This window comes from Schistocerca americana, chromosome 9 (genome assembly GCF_021461395.2).
Source record: "Schistocerca americana isolate TAMUIC-IGC-003095 chromosome 9, iqSchAmer2.1, whole genome shotgun sequence".
NCBI classification, from domain to species: domain Eukaryota; kingdom Metazoa; phylum Arthropoda; class Insecta; order Orthoptera; family Acrididae; genus Schistocerca; species Schistocerca americana.
The window spans coordinates 204413352-204426896 of record NC_060127.1 but is presented as its reverse complement, the minus strand read 5'-3'; the positions used below and the strand labels follow the sequence as shown (position 1 = coordinate 204426896).

At 43.2% G+C, this 13545-nt stretch overlaps 1 non-coding gene across 1 annotated transcript; it reads right to left on the bottom strand.

Moving 5' to 3' along the window:
• Positions 1 to 4085: 4085 nt before the first annotated feature.
• On the bottom strand, positions 4086 to 4157 carry Trnae-cuc. Its single transcript has one exon. It is a non-coding gene; the product is annotated as a tRNA-Glu (tRNA).
• Between the last annotated feature and the right edge of the window lie 9388 nt (positions 4158 to 13545).

Below are 13545 nucleotides of genomic sequence, written 5' to 3'. Positions count from 1 at the left end.
TTGAGTCACATCTGTTTGGTCTCTGATGATTACGCCTACATCGTCCGCGTAAGCACCTACCACGGTCTTTGTTCCTTGAATGGTAATGCCTGTCAGCCTGTGCTGTAGCTGTCTCAAGAAAGGTTCCAGCGATATAACGAACAGGAGCATGGATAAGGGGCTTCCTTGGGTAACACCCCTTTTTATTTCAATTTTTTTTTGTCGGTTGACAGTTAACGGAGATTTGTGCAGTAACACCCATTGCCATGTTCTTGATGATGTCGATGGTTTTTGGCAGGAAGTCCATTCGGCGCATTATCTCTATCAGGTATTAATGATTAATTTGATCAAATGCCTTATGGAAGTCTATGAAAAGCAGTCCACATTTTATGTTACTTGCCTGCGCTAGCGCAATGACATCGCGATACAAAGCCGCAGTTTGTAAAATCGTTCTTCTAAAAGCACAAGTCTGCTGTTGGCCTATGATGTCAGCAGTGCATGGTGTAAAGCGCTTGTTAATTACTCGAGCTATAATTTTATAATCTGAATTTAAAAGCGAAATCGGCCGTAGGTTGTTTATTTTTTTGCAGCCTCTGTTCTTCGGGATCAACACGATTTTGCATTGTTTGAACTCTGCAGGCACTGGCTTTCCTTGTAAGACTTCATTGACAATTTCGGTGAACTTTTCTCCTATTAGGGTCCAAAATCGTTTATAGAATTCAATGGGCAGTCCGTCAGGTCCTGGAGATTTTTTAGCAGGGGAGCTGCACACGATTTATAATACATCTTCCTTGGTGATGTCCGAAGAAATGTTCTCATCACCATCTCGCGATATTCGTGGAAGATATGTCCCAAAGAGGTCATCGTATTCTTCTTCGTTTGTTTCCCCTGACGCATACATACGTTCATAGTACGCTGAGATCTCTTTAATTATTTCCTTCTGGGTGGTGATTATGGTACCATCATCTATTTGAAGTTCATCCATGAAACTTCTTCTTCTATTTTTGGCGTGTCTGACAAGGTGGTACAATGCAGCAGTCTCATCTTCAGTGACTGACTTTGCTTTGGATTTTATTTTAAGTCCCTCCAGTTCCTTACGTTTCAGACTTATTAACTTTGCTTTTATTTTCTTGATGTCTTTTAATCTTGTAGGAATTGCATCTGTCTGATCGTAGAGGTCCCTGAGCACGCTGTAGTAGAATTCTACAGTCTGTTTCCTTTCTCTGGCCATATCTATACTAAAAGATATTAAAACTTTCCTTAGCTTCGGTTTCGCTCGTTGGGTCCACCATTCTATCACACTTGGAAAGTTGTTCAGTGAACGGAGACACATTTCCCAAGCTCTGGTTAGGGCATCTTCTAAGTCTTCTTCTGATAATAACGATATATTTAGATTCCACTGGCTTCTTACTCTTCGGGTAGGTTGTGGTGTTAAATTTACGCAGGTCAGCAACGCACTGTGATCGGAAAAACTAACGGGAACAGTTTCTGTTTTCAGTACTTTATCTGCTAAATTTTCCGATACGTAAATTCTGTCAATTCTACTACAGGAATTCGCAACAATATGAGTGAAGTTCACCATTGTTGGGTATTTTATTTCCCACGCATCTTTTAATTTTAAATCAACAACAAGACGTCTCAAGTCAGGTGAGTAATTGAAGTTGGGGGTTTGATCCTTTCGACTCAATACACAATTAAAATCTCCCCCTATTATAAGTTGGAGGGGGTTTTTCCTCAGTAAATAAATTACGCTTTCATTAAAGAATGTGGCTCTTACAGCTCTATTACTGCTGCCAGAAGGAGCATATAAATTGACTATAGTAACTCCTGCTACATTTATTCCAATACCTCGCCCTGATTCTAATTTATCAACGTCATGTACGGGGATGCCTTCTCTAACTAAAATGGCCGTGCCAACATTCGTTTCAGTGGAAATATTGTAAAAATCAACGTAATTGGAAAAATTTAATTGTGGGAATACCACTTCCTGTAGGAGAGCAATATCCGTCGCTGACTCATACAGAAACTGTTTCAGAGCAGCTATTTTAACATCCGATTGTATTCTATTAATGTTTAACGTGGTAATCGTATATGACTGTAACATAGGGGGTGACCTTTTTCCCGCTAGTCTATCATTTCATGCCACTCCATGCCGGATACTTCCTGAGAATCTGACTGGAGACCACCGTCACGGTTTGCATTAGAACCTTTCTTTTTACTTTTCTTGCGGTTTGCATTGACATTAGCCTTCACCGAATGTCTGCTCCGCCCACCCCCTGAACAGTTTTCCACCGAGACCGGTGTCGGTGGATCTGAGTGGCAGTCGTGTGCCACCATCTCGTCTGCCAAAGGCGGCGCAGAAGCAGTTTGCAAACACTCTTCCAATGCCCCATCACTTCTATGAACACTTTCGTTTACTGTTTGTGTGTTATTGTTGTAAAACTCCACTTCTTCGTCTTGGGATTTGGACTGTGACGTCGCCTGTTGTTGACAATCACTCGCTACCTCGTCATGTTTGCTTTCAGTTGCATCTGCGAGTGAATCTGTCTGCATTGATTGACGTACGGGTACTGCAGCGCGGGGTTGTGGTGTCACCAAGAGCAGCGCATTGCCATCTACTGGCGCGTCCAGCGCTACAGAATGGGACTCTGATGTCACTTCGACCTGTTCAGGTGATGGTAGCATATTCGATCTGTTTACTGATGTACTTGACTCAGAGTTCGAATCTATGCTGACAATATTGTCTGAAACAGTTTCCAGTACTGTTTTCTGAATGTCACCTACAGCTTTCAGCGATAGGTTGATATCTTCTTCATCTGTGCTACTGCCGTCACAAGTTCGACGTCTTTTGTTAGTGGCTATACTACTTTTTCCAGCCGGATTGTCTACAGTGTCTTTCCTGAGTAAAGGTGGAAATGCTTCAAGAGTATTTTGTGGCCTGTCGTCTACATTCCCCGAAATGCTGGAAACTTCACCACCCGTCATCTGATTTTCAGTCACAAGATCAGCCAGTGTTAACCTTTTACGCTGTTGTAAATTATTCTGCAATACAAACACCTTTTTTGGACAGTTCTGCCGGAGATGCCCACTTTCATTACATATATGACAAGTCAAAGTCTGTCCATTGTATATAACGTGCGCTTTGTAGCCACAAACCAAAATATGAGATGGAATGTTTTGTTTGACATGCATATCGACAGAACGAACGCCACTAAAGCATTGCAATCTATGCTGGCTTGACCATCGTTCATTACGAATTTGTCTGACGTCACCGTATTTAGATAATGCGTCTTTTAAGTAGCAGTTTTCTACCTCAGGAGGCAAATTAAATACTCTGACTTGTTTATAATCAACATCAGCATTTGAAATAGTAACTGTACTCACCGAATTATCGCGATGGCGGAATTCAGCTTTTCCTTCAAATTTCTGCAAAATCCGTTCCAACACCAACGGGGAAAGCAGCTTCACAAAAAAGCAGTATTGCTCCAAGTCATAATAAGCAGTGTGCGTCTGATCCGAAGTAATGCCAATAACGTCAACGATCCAGTCATGAATTTCTAGTGAACTTGGCTGAACATTACGGGTTGCTTTGTCAAATCCAAATCTTAGGGTAAGCTTTCTGGGAAACATTGTTGCCATGTCAGCAGTTAACAGTTCGCGAATACAAGGAAACTAAAATGCTGCATCACCACAATCACAATTTTACACAACACTGTTACGCAGAGTCATGAAATCCAAACAGAAGCGCCACAGCGCGTCCGCTCAGGACGGCCGGAAAAGCCGATATTCAGGTTCCAGATAAACGAAACTTCTGTGTAATTGCTTGTCAGAAGGCTATGAACGATAATGGACACCGCTCAAAGTGTAACTGTCTGTAATACAACTATATTTTTAAATTATTTCACTATGCGAACCAAACTGCGATCTCTGTTTACGTTGCTAAGCAGAGATAATGTTGCTAACCAGAGATATGCAACACGTCCTTGTATTTATCTTTCTAAAGCTTTATGCCGAGATCATTCGAGGTAGTGACTGCACTTTACGAACATACGTATTAATGCCGAATACTTGATAAATTTTCTACGGCTATTTGTGGAGTAAAATTTTTCCGGTACCGGGAATCGAACCCGAGCCTCCTGGGTGAGAGCCAGGTATCCTAGCCACTAGACCATACCGGATACATGAAGTCCTCTTACCGATTGCGTTTCAAACTTTCACTATACAACTACAGTCACGGTACTTGTGCCGAGATGGGAGGTTTGAAGAATATGACCACTGTCTTGCAGCATCTCATCTTAGAGGATTTGCCGCCGAACTAATAAGGCCCTTTGGCGGCCCGCCAGCTGCGATAAAGTTACCAGCTCCACTCTTAGGCGGCCGTCCCAGGGTTACAGTCACCGCCGGATGGATCTTTCCCACAGATTTACTGCGGTGATCTGCTGCTCTTCAGTGGGAGCTATATAGCGTCTTTAGTTTCTTCTCATTTCTTGTGTCCTTTTCTTCAGCTATTCTTTCATCGTTTTTCATATCCCATCTCTACGACGTCGTTTTGCTACCTCGCAATCCAACCGTTCCGAAAATTTCTATCTGAAAACTTTTCTCAGTTACGTTTATTTGTTTAATTACTTATTTTAGTTTTTAATACCGATGAACTCCAAATGTTTTTTTTAATGAAGCCATTGATTTCCTTTTGCATAAATAGTTTAAACTGTGCGGCTGGGTACGTGATTTCCTGTCAGAAAGGTCGCAGCACATAGTAATCGACGGAAAGTCATCGAATAAAAACAGAAGTCTATCTGGTGTTCCCCAAGGGAGTGTTATAGTCCTTCTTCTGCTTTTGGTGGATGCAGACGATTTAGGAGACAATTTGAGCAGCAGTCTTAGATTGTTTTACCGATGATGCTGTCATTTACCGCCTGGTAAAACCATTAGAAGATCAAAAACAATTCCAAAATGTCGTAGATACGATACAGAAATTTGCAGTTGTTTCGGGATACCGAAAATTAGAGTTCACTCACATGAGTGCTAAACAAAATCTGTTAAATTTCGGGTACACGAGAAATCAACAGAGGTAAGAGCTGTGAATTCACCTAAATACCTAGCAATTAGAATTATGAAGAGCTTGAACTGGCACGTACACATATATAATGTTGTGGGAGAGGGCACATGTGGGCGCGCGTTGTCCTGGTGGAAAATGGCCTGCAGGAGGGGCGGTGCCTCGGGCTGTAAGACCTCCTTTGTGTATTGGTACCTATTCAGATTGCCCTCACGCCGCAGAAGGCGAGATCGCCTGTTACAGGTCTTTGTCTGCTATGTCGGTCTACAATACGGTGTGCCCGGTTTCCTTCACCGTGGCGGCTTCGAACGCTTATGCCGGCGTCACCCTCTCAGCGCGCGTGTATCTGCTTTCACGTGTCCATCGCAGTCTGCGGCGTTAGTGAGTTCTAGTCAATTGTAGCGGACGCAGTGGCATGTGTGCCACCAGTCCGGCTCGCAAAAGACGTTGTCGAATGGGCGACGTAGACATGTCCACACCCGTCGCCGTGCTTCGACGTCGTGGCAACACTGTGGACGATGCAGTTGTGTCCGTTTGTGCCGAATGGACAGGACGGTGTGGCCATGTCGCGCTATGGTCACGTTGTGTCGTCCAGTTCCCTGTGTCACTGTCGGTGCTATGTGCACCACTCTTCTCTCCCACACACGCCTCACTGTTGCAGCCGTGTGCCCTGTACGTACGAGCCGCAGTGTCACAGAACGGCAGACACGCTTCCCAAAGAGCAATCATTCTTCCCCGTTCGGACGTACTCACACGTCGATGATCAACCCTGTGATGTTGGCGAGGCTTAGTCGCACTTAGTGACAGTTTTCCACTTCGGGAAAATGGCTCCGCACCGGCATATCGTTGCGTAACACTGACCTGCCCTTCACACGAAAGAGGACGCTGTTGAGCCTGTGTACATACCATGTCTCTTCTATTTAAATCACTTATTATGGTTTCGATTCTCTACTCGACCTTTTATCGTCGTGAGTTACAGACCATTGGTTCCGAATGTTTCACTTTTTACAGGTGGTAATGTGTTTCTCTTTAGAGAGATTTATGAAGTAATGGAAATATTGGGGAAAAAAACTTGACGAGCGCGGCAGTTAATGGTAATATTTTTATGTTATTGCGTTGTCGGTAGGAAATTTGAGATGCTTGTTAAGGTAAACAGTGACTCAAAATACTCGTTACAGTTCACTGCTTCTATTGCAATGCACGTAATTTATATTGGAAGAAATTGCAACATATAATGCCTTTTTATGCTATTTTTGGTATCCATACAAATTAAATTAAAGTAACTGTAATCAAAATCACAGTGTGTCTGATCTGGGGGTGAGTAGGAGGAAGGGAGGCAGATGAAGAGAGAGAGAGAGAGAGAGAGAGAGAGAGAGAGAGAGAGAGAGAGAGAGAGAGGGCAGGGACTAGGTGGAATGGCATTTACTTAATATTTAATCACAGAAGAACAAAATAGTTTGGAGGACATTGCAGGCATCTTGAAATCTATAAAGCTATTGAGAAATGGGACCATAGTCCAGGTGTATACGGGGACAAGGAAAAAAAATTCCCGGATTGTTCCCGGATTTCTCCCGGATATCCCGTTTAAAAAATATGATTTTTCCCGGGCGAAAATACACTTTTTCTGTGCTAAGTGACAGTAGGTTTTCCGTAGATTTTCCTTCGGTACTGTAAAACTTATCAATCCTTTGAATGGTTAACGTTTTATACAATCGCGCAGAACTTCCCGGAAAAAAAAGAAAAGACGAAAAGGAGAGAAGTTTAGGAAAGACCTTTGATTTGCAGCAACATATACGCTGCATATTTTCGTTTTACGAAAGTATAAATTCGAATTGCACCAAACACAGCGCGTTAGTTTCCGGGGCGTTGAAAGCGAGGTTGCGATGTCCTTTTGTAAGCGAGTCATATCTCAAGCCACGAGATCTCGCCAGCCGATGACAGCAGCTATTCATAGCATAGGACACGTGTTGTAGTCAGACAATAGCAAGATGACTGGTTACATGGCGCGAACACGCAAGAGCAAAAGTTAACGGTTTACATTAATGTACACAGTACCGTATATCTACAAGAAAAGCTAAGCATTCACATATAATTTTGGTCTCTAAGATTAACACGCTACAACAGAAGCTAAGTTTTCACATGTAATATTGATTTTTTTTTTTTTTTTTTTTTGCGTGTGTTATACTTTAAGATACATCACACAAATGTGCCAGTAAGTTTAAAATTCTGACATAAATGTCGGCTCGAAATTCTTGTAAGTGGCTGGTCCTCAAACTGTTCAGTTTCGAATGCTCTGTGATTTTGACATCCATCCCACTTTCTCACACGTAACATAATTCATCTTGCGTAAAAAGAAATTTACTTTGAAAGTAACGCTTTTCTAACCACCGTTCGCAATACTATCTGGAGACTGTTAGAAATAGGTTCGATTTACCTGTTGCCAGAGAGCGCCAGAAAAACAGGCATTATTGTGCGTGTGCAACTGTATGGGTGTAGGAAGCCCGCATGTTCGTGTGTATTAAGCTTGTCAGTGTGGTTTTTGGGATGTAAATTTTCTTGGAGTACCAGTACTCTGCGATCTCATTTTTGGTTCTTTATTATGGCATAATGCCATATATGGCAGAAGATGATAACGTGCACTTGAAATTAGCTTCGCTTGGAACTAGGCAACACTGTAGAATGAAACACTTCGTTTCAAATAAAATGACTGCCTCAGCGGAAAGATTAATAAAGCCAAATTTCTTTAGCAAACTTGCAAAATTAACTTCACTGTTCTGCAAGGCGATTAATGCTTGACTGCTACAAACTTGGAAATAAAATAAAACCAGAAAACTGAAACTAATAATATATTTTTGCCCTCCGTAATTATGTGAATGTATTTTAATTCACTTGATAACTTCCGGCCACAGAAATCCGTTTTGTTTTCATTTGATGTGGGAGCTGTACACGAAGAGAGGCAGCGAAATCACTTAACGTACACACGTGTCACGTGGAGAACCCCCTCCCCACTACAACTCTGTGCAAGCGTGAATCTGGCAGCTAGGGCGCGGGAGAAAAATTTTTATCGTTTGCATCTGGCTGCTTGCTGCTACTACCGATACAGCTAACAGCCAAACTTCAAGTAGCGGGAGAAGGTACTGCTTATTCGCGAGTCAAATGCGCATGCGCAACAGCCCGCTGGCAATTGGTCAACGAACCTTACGTGAACAGTTGTGACATCATGCTCATAGCAAGCCGTTTATTGTTACGAAGAATTACAGTCTGCGCGCTACGGCCTTTGACATATTTTTGCTATTTGCAGACGCTTGTGCGTGCACGGTGTTTTGTTGTTGTAAATTGCACATTTCCTTTGCCACTAAAGTTTTATTTTTTTCCCTTTCGTTTATATTTTCTTGCTGCAGTATCATTCTCCAGTAGCCGGATACAATAACATTCTTTGCTAGAGAATCAATTCTGCAGTCAAAATTACAAAAATTTAACTGAAAGCTAAAACAATGAAAAATTCCCGGAATTCCAAAAATTCCCGGGTTTTTCCCGGTTTTCTCCCGGATGAAAAAATTCCCGAGTTTTTCCCGGATTTCCCGGTTGTCCCGGGTCGTAGACACCCTGATAGTCGCACAAAAATCCAGGCAGCTAAATGCCTCGGGGAATGTGCCATCTAAACAGAACTACACACAATCTTCAATTGTAGTGAAATTGTGTCTAACAGGGATATTATAGATACTGTAGAAGAAGGAATGAAAGAGAAGTGGGCTCAATAAGTTGCAATTGGTGTACAAAATATGATGATTTCGAACTGGTAAAAATCAGATTCCTCTATTCTTCCCTTCAATGGCAGAACGCTTCCAGAGCATATGAAGCCAGATTTCGTTTATGTCCTACATTGTAAATCCAACACGCTATTTTAAATCCCAGCGCTTTGGGCACATCACCCTGGCATGCAGGGAGAGGGCACTTGCAGTGTGTGTGGTAACGCTGCCTGCAATTCATTGGTTCCTCCCCTCCAGAAAATGTTAATGGGTTTGGAGCCCTATCTGGAGTACAGGTTGCAAGGCTGCAGTGTAGACTTTGAGGAAAGAAAGGTGCAAGAGCTAAAAGCAAGAAATCGTATTTCGTAAGGCGAGGCAAAAGATCCCTGAAGCAATGCAACATCTCATATTTACTAATTCGTTTGCTTCAGACCTCAAGAATCTTATTCAGAAAGCCAAAGCCTCTACATAAAAATATGTTAATAGCGCTGGCACTAATAACTTTGTCTGAAACTGCAGTGGCAACGATGCTGTTATTTCGAAGCCAACAGATGCGCCCAGGACATCAGAAAAAGCCACGATTGCTGACACTGTAGAGGTTCCAGCACATCAACAGATAGACTGTGATATATAGACCAGCACTTGTGTTACCGCCACCATGATGTTCCTCCGAAATCTCCTCTGACAATCAGACATACGGGGATCTTCACCATCAGAAGAAGACAGGTCATAAACTAGCAGACCATGTAGATCTCATTCTGTCTGACAGTTCTATTGATTCTGCAGCAGAGACAATGGAACACGAAGTCTGCCTGAGGCAACCATCTAGCCCTGCAACTAAGCCTTCACCCTCGCCACACGTCACCCTATCGGCAAGAGAGGGTAAAATGGCTTCCATACTACAGTGTAATGTCAGTGGGATCAGTAATTATGTGGTGGATCTGAAATTCCTAGTGCAGGACCATCTCTTTGCTAAAGGTGATCTGACTAGGGAAAAAGCCAAAGGAGAGATTGGTCTGTTTCCAAAATAACACACACCACTCTGCTGCTGTGTCTCTGGTTACTTCTCTGCAAGCAGTTGCAGTTGAAATTCATGTGGGTCTGAGGCAATTATCTTCTATAACAACTCCCCCAATATTTATTCCTGATGGGAGAATTTAATCCCCATAGCGTATTATGGGTTTCAAACCCTATTTTACCCAAAGGGACGAGTTTCAAAGAGCCTCATGATGTCTCAAGGACTGTATGTCCTCAACAGTGGATCATCCTTGAACATAGACCTCCCTTTCTGCTCTTCAGCCCTTACAGATTCTGCTCAATGAGAAATTACTGATAGACCTTCATTCATGTGAGCACATCCCACTGTGGGTCCATCTACCAGGTGGAGCAATCCTTGACAGGAAGCCGCCGAAAAGGATGACCAGTAGAGCAAATTGGACACTGTTAAGCCAGCTGGCTGTGTTTGAAGTATGCAGCAGCGCCCAGGAATGGACGGATAGCATTACCCTTGGGATTCGCCTTGCTGTCGATTTATCCATCCCAAGATCATCACGTCTTTTAGGAGGTGAACCGAACCGTGGTGGACTGTCGAACGTCGCTCAGCGACCCAGATCAGTCATGGGACTCCACGACATTTTAAGTACCACCCGACAGCAGAAAACCTTACAGCGTTTTGTGTTGCGAGATGCAGAGCTCATCACATAATCAATGGGAAAAGGACGAGGTACTGGCAATAGTTTCTAGACTCTGTCAACAACTCCACTTCTTCTGTGGATGCATGGGAAACTATCAGTGAGAATTGTAATATATATAGTTGGTTACCTATAGTAGCACTATTGAAGCATACGTGTCTCCAAACAATGCCCATAGACATCGTTCAGGCAATGGAAGAGCATTTTGTGATGATTGCTGCCACTGCTAGTTCAGGATTCAGCGTTCCACATTTCCCATGCCACCATGTAGAGGGATGAGTTGAACTCAGTGGACGTTACATTTCAGATTTGTTACGACCCGTGGCTCTACCCTTCATTCGATCCCTGCGAAACCCTATATTTCAGCAGGATAATTCACGACCGCATGTTGCAGGTCAGGACCTGTTGCCGTGGCCCGCACATTCTCCAGATCTCTCACGAATTGAAAACGTCTGGTCAATGGTGGCCGAGCAACTGGCTCGTCACAATACGCCAGTCACTACTCTTGATGAATGTGGTATCGTGTTGAAGCTGCATGGGCAGCTGCACCTGTACGCTCCATCCAAGGTCTGTTTGACTCAATGCCCAGGCGTATGTCGGCCGTTATTACGGTCAGAGGTGGTTGTTTTGAGTACTAATTTCTTAGAATCTATGCACCCAAATTGCGTGAAAATGTAATCACATGTCAGTCCTAGTATAATATATTTGTCCAATGAATACCCGTTTACTATCTGCATTTCTTCTTGGTGTAGCAATTTTAATGGCCAGTAGTGTAGTTAAAGGCTACCCAGCCATTGACCTTTGTGCGAATGCGCACAGGTTTCCCGAACTTTTACGGGAATCGTCACCTTACTGTGCGCGAGTAATGAGTGGATCGGCATTTATCTATTAGGTACATTACGTATGTAGATTGTGGACAGTTGGGAATGTGGGTCTCACGGGAAGCGTGCAAGGGATAAGTCCCTGCAGTCGCGCTTATCATCTGTGTACTCGGTGGTTCAGATGGATAGAGCGTCTGCCATCCAAGCAGGAGATCCCGGGTTCGAGTCTCGCTCAGGGGACACATTTTCAGCTGTCCCCCTCGAGGTATATCAACAACACCTGTCGGCAGCTGATGGTTTCAATTAATTATCACGTTATCAAAGTGCCTCGTTCGTGCGTTTTTAGTGGTAAGTGATCATCCAGTCTCATTTACGTGATTGTATTAGCTTTCCCCCTGTGCTATTTATCTTTTAGTTGACAGTTTAGGACATTTTACAGTATTCACACTTTCTTAAAGCGCGTGAGATGGTGTAATAGTGCTGGTGATAAGGGGTGCGATTGGGAGAGAATATCAGATAGGCTCTTCCTTGTTTTATAACATTACAGACCTTTTAACTACGTTCGTTCGTACTGATTTTCGTATGGGTGCTCATAACCTAACCATTTAGCGCTGGTAAAGGACAAACACGTGCACAAAAAATTGTATGAATGTATTTCAGAAATAATAGGAAAAAAGAAACACACGCACATTGGGGGGTTCCACAACTGTGGCGAAAAATAGTTGGGGATAAACAAAACAAAAAGTGTGTTCTTATGAGATGGGGAGCTGTCAACTTAGAACAGCTGACGAAATGCTCGTAAAGTAACTTCCATCTCCACCTCAACAGATACGTGACGACTCAGCGCCAGAGAGAGACCGCTCGGGCTAAAATCATTCAAGACCGGGCTTCACGCCACGTTCCTAGAATTTCAGGACCAGACGTCGTGAAAAAAAAAATCTTCTTCCCGGCCGGGAATCGATCGCAGGCCTCCTGCGTGACATGCGGGGATACTAACCCTATACTATTGAACACGGGTAATTGCGTGACGTACAATTGTAAATGGTATCAGCCATTGGTAGCTGTTGTGGTCAACAGTATAAATTTTTAACTATTTGGTATCCTGTTCACATTTTTAGAACAGTAGACGCAGATGGAGGTTACCATTCTGCGAGGGGAGCGGATATATCGGTTTTTACCGTTCTCCCGTTCCCTTTCCCGCAATTAACATGTTGAGACCACTTACAACGTATTTGCATCGTTCTTAGTTTATCACTTTACCAGGTATTCGGTGAAATCCCATGTAAGACATATATATCATTTGAAAACAATCGTTTCATAAATACCTGCGTCATGCTATTGTTTTAAGAACTATAAAAGCAAATTAACTCTAACAACTACGAAAAATTCCTAATTAACACGACGTAAAATCGATTTTCTAATTACCATTTTCTGTTCAGTTAATGGTATTTGAGGGAGATGTCAACATGGAAGTTGTACACTGCAAGATTTAAGTGATTGTGACGTGTATTAGGGAGAACAAAGCGTGTAAAATTACGCGAAATGCGACATAAAAGTTTTCTCGGTTTGGTATCGCGTCATAATGTAAAAACTATTGCTGCTGGAGAAAAACCAACGTTTCGGCCACGATTGCAGCGGCTTTCTTATGGGTCTAATGGTGCGTTCTAGCTATGCAGTGTCCTTTATATTTTGTTGTTAGTGTTCACTGCGCATGACATTACGTCATAATTTGAGAAGGTAGTTGGTTTCATCGGTCACTTAAGGAAGAAGGAGAGGGAAGTTTATTTTGATAGGTTATTGCGGTGGAGGGGAAACGTGACCTCCGTTGTCTATTGGCTCTTGTGTTATGTACCATGATAGGTGGTCACCGTCGAATGAGAAGTTTGCTGCTGTTTACCAACTGCTGGACGTCGGCCGCGCGGCGGCAGTTACTCGGCGGTGGTCCTCGTGCCTCGTGTTGACAGTGCGGTCTGTTGGGCTCTGATTGCTGGCAACCAAGATGGGGCAAGCCTGAGTCCATCCTCCCTGTTCATGTTGTTAGAGTGTTTAAGTATTTCGATGGCCTCTCTGATTTTGCGTTTCGTCAGAATTGGCTGCTTGGCCAACACACAGGCTTCGCTGAATTTTATTTCTTTTCCGCAGTCAAGGTGATGTTCTGCCACTGCGGATTTGTTGTGTTGCCCTAGACGAATATAACGCTCGTGTTCCCGAATGCGCGTTGCTATTGGCCTACCAGTCTCGCCGATGTA